Raw genomic sequence first — 3,998 nt, forward strand, 5'->3', positions numbered from 1 at the left:
TGCTCCGTAGCTATTCAATCAGCACTGCAGTGACTCGGTGGAGTATTGTAGCGCCTCGACCAGATAGTGTAGTGAACGGTTTTTTGGTATTCAGTTGATTTTTTTTATTCTGTTCAGAAAAGACGGACAAAACATACTATAATACTATTCGCAAATTTAAAAACTAGATACTATAATGCAGAGTTGAGACTGAGAAATTTGTATCTGTTTCAGTGGAGAAACGTGCAAGTCACTTTTTAGATAAAAATGCTCGATTTGAAGACTGAGAAATTTGTAGGTTCGCTTGATTGCTAAAATAAATTTGCTGGGCATACCAGCTTACAATGCAGAATAAAGTTTTTGACAAAAGTGTCGCTAGAAACAACACCTGGAGCTAACTATGCCATTGACCAAGAAGGTTCAGACCACATGACGGAGATCCTTTATTGAGTTGCTGCCCTTTAACTGGCGGCATGCATATCAATCAGATACCGGTGAGTGACCCATTTGTAAGGTTCATATGATTACTGTTGCATTTACTCTCCCCGCTTGGTATATTTCCTTGTCATCCATATATGATCAGGATAATAGCATAAGGAATCCTTGATTATTTTTCTGATTGAACAGCCAAAGGACTGGTTGTTTGAAGTTTAAGTGGCTCTCTGAATATTGTATTCATCGTGCAGAGCATTTCTTTGGGCGAGGAAAATCCGTCGGTGTGACAGTAGAACAAGTGAGCTATCTTACAAAACCTCCAGAACACATCCTTGCATGGCCTAGGAACAACACGTTCTTCTCTAACAACCAGCCTTAGCAGGTCTCTCCGACACGAGGCTATTGACTCTTGTATCGCCTCTTGAGCAGCTTCAATGGACATGGAACCCTCACTGTGAAGAACACGCAGTGAGATGATGTTCAATTTTCCATCACTGGACTCCCTCTGCAACAAGAAGTAGATCATTATTAGGATCTACCCAGTGCCAAGATTAATCTGCACGGCAGTGATAAAGTAACCCATTGCTATGAATATTTTGTTAGAGATGGAATGAGAAGTACCTCAAAGCCTTGAGTATCATTCAGGAGACGGCCACATGTGCCCATTAATCTAAGCAACTCATTGTACACCGGGTCTTTGATAATATGCTTCTCGAGTTTTTGTTGGACCAAATAGAGTGATGTGAGGATAATGGAACCCATCCCGAATGAGGTTACCGCTTCTGTCATGTATTGCTCAACTGTTGGTACATATTCACTCCGTTTCCATTCCGCCTCGGTCCCTGCAGACCTCAAGTAATGTAGCCACTGCAGATGAGTATGGAGTTTTAATTTACAATTTTATTTATTTATTTTGTACGTAGCTAGCCACAGCTGCCATGCCATTCTTATCAACTTGGAACTCAATATAGTATATCTCAGAATAAGAAGATCACATAAGAAGCTCACTGTTTCATCCAGGTGCTTTGTAACATCGAGGTTTTGTACAGCAGAAGCCATTTCTCCGATCTGCTTAACTGTAGTATAAAGAGCAGAAAATACTACTTCTACTTGCTCAGAGTAGAACTCAACTTGGTGATGCTGATCCCACCTAAGACAACCATCGGCAAAAAACATCTAAGATGACTCATTAGCAAAGCACTACTTCAGAAAATGTAGACAAAGAAATCAAGTTAAGGGAAACATACTTCTCTACTAATGCGATAAGGTTTTCTTGTTCTTCTTTGGATGCTTCAACATCAAAGAAGTCATCAGTAATAAGTACGAGCGCAATAGTTTCCGCACATGCAATGCGAGCATCAGAGAATTCATGAGCGGATATGGTTGCAGCAGCCGAGAGATAACAATTTATCAGACTCCCCTTGCGTAGAAATCTTAGCTGGTGCAGCCTGTTTTCTTTCTCCCACCTGTCAGCACAAAAAATAATTCAAATAATGTATAGAAAGATAAAGAAATCAAGTGAAAAAATTATAGTGAAATTACCTCTCGAGGTGGCTGAGTTCATCCTGGTATATAGATTGCGAAATACAGAAATCTTCAATGGCAAAATCTAGAAGATCTTGATTAACATGACACAGCCTGATCCAGCATTTTTTTTCATTTTATTGTGACATATATTGACATGATATCGCAGACATTTATTTTTCAGATAAGAGGGCCTTACAAGTTTTTTGTCTTTAGCTGCTGAGAAACCCTAGAGTCAAAATGTTCAATGTTCCTCTTACGGTCTAGAGCTTCCACTGTTGCATAAAATGGAAATTTAAGAGTATATTCTACCTGAAATTACAAAAGAACAATATTAAATGTAAACCGAAATGCCAAACGAAATGGGGATTTTAAATCCGTACATGCTTACCTCTCCAAGAATTGGCATTTTTTTTGTCCCATTACAGCACAACTTTTCTGTCAATAAGCGGCCTGACCAGTTACTTATGTTCTCCAGGATCAATTCATTTTCTGACAAACATAGTTCTGAAGCCTTGTATAACTCTAATAAAGATTTTGTTTGATTTAAATATCCTTCCAGTGAGTTATGGAAAGTGAAGGCTTGAGAAACATGGGACAACTCATCTGTACAAGATTAATTTTTAACTGCAGTGAGTAAAATCAAGGGCAAAAGAGAATATTTGTTAGGAGACATGGAATTTCAATCAAAGTATCTACCTGACGAAACATCATATCCATTCATCCGTAAAAGGCGAAACGCCATTGCACATGTTTCTACATCTTGGATTATTTCCTCATCTCTCTGTAACCAGGAACTGCAAAGTGAATACAATCAAGTTTATATACTACTAAGAACAGATATCAAGTATTTACTCCCAATTATTACATGTATGCCTTGTCCAGGATACTGTTTATCTCACTGGAAAAGTGCCGAGATATTCCGATCTTTTCGAGCATATCCACCATGGACAGCTGATAATATATATTCTGTGGGTACACTGTTGGTACTGGAAACACATAACGGCATTAGGTATATAGCAAGAATCTGCACCCTTGGAGATGCTACGCAAAGAAAATTAGACAAACACGCACCTGCACTGCCAAATATACTGACAATGGAATTGAGGTATTGGAGAGCTTTATCATCGTAGCGGTGGACTAATACAGTGGCCGTTGCAGCAGGAGAGTTAAACAACGACCCATTCTTTCTCTGGAAGTTCATAACTTCATTGCGGTCCATCAGGCTTACGAACCCTTCTTCAGCAACAAATGCCAGATATGTTTCTTTCTCATTAGATTCCTCACCAGCCAATCTAAATTAAAGCAAGTGTAAATATGTAGTACATTATGTTACTCATAGGTAATATGCAAATTTTGATTGCTAATTTCATTGGTAAGCAAAAAGAACATAGAACCGACACTAGGGCGAGAGCAGCGATTCGGCGCCCAGGCCAACTACACCCGCCCCTGAACAGCAAATTTAAAAAACAAATATAAACAAATTTAGAAAAATCTGAATTTTTTAGGCATCTATGTTGCTGAAGTGGGCTAGGCTCGTGCAAATTTTCATGGTCAATGACATCCCTGGAGCTCGTGGCGGTGGCAAAAAAAAGAGTGTCAAGGAAATTTGAAAGAAAATCACTATGCAGACCCCATTTTGTTTACTTTTGCCATGAGCTCCCCCGATGTTATCTGACCACGAAAACTTGCATGCTCCTAGAGCACCCGAGTATCTTGGTTGCCAGAAAATCTTCGGTTACCACACCATGACCCCTATTCCTTTGTCAAATTCTTTTTTTTTCTGAGGGGATTTTTTCAGTCAAACTTGATCGTACAAAACCATACTAAAGGAAAACATCTTAAAACGCTTCTCCCATTCTTTTGAAAAGAAGAAGGAAAACAAATAAAGCAAGGACAAATTTTCCATTCAAAATAATTACCAACACATAAAGAAATTTCGTAAAGCTGTTCTTAAAAATAAGTTTTCAGGTGAAGCCCCCCCCCCCTCCCTCGGGCTCTCGCGACCGCGTCGCCCCCGCGGGCGACCGGCCGCGCCCCGGCTCCTCCTCCGCCAGCTC

General features: G+C 39.7%; 1 pseudogene; it reads right to left on the reverse strand.

Moving 5' to 3' along the window:
* Positions 1-586: 586 nt before the first annotated feature.
* The window catches only part of LOC119358653, a 6,934-nt pseudogene continuing 3,522 nt past the window's right edge, over positions 587-3,998 (reverse strand).

The sequence above is a fragment of the Triticum dicoccoides genome, chromosome 2A, assembly GCF_002162155.2.
Source record: "Triticum dicoccoides isolate Atlit2015 ecotype Zavitan chromosome 2A, WEW_v2.0, whole genome shotgun sequence".
Taxonomy (NCBI): Eukaryota; Viridiplantae; Streptophyta; class Magnoliopsida; order Poales; family Poaceae; genus Triticum; species Triticum dicoccoides.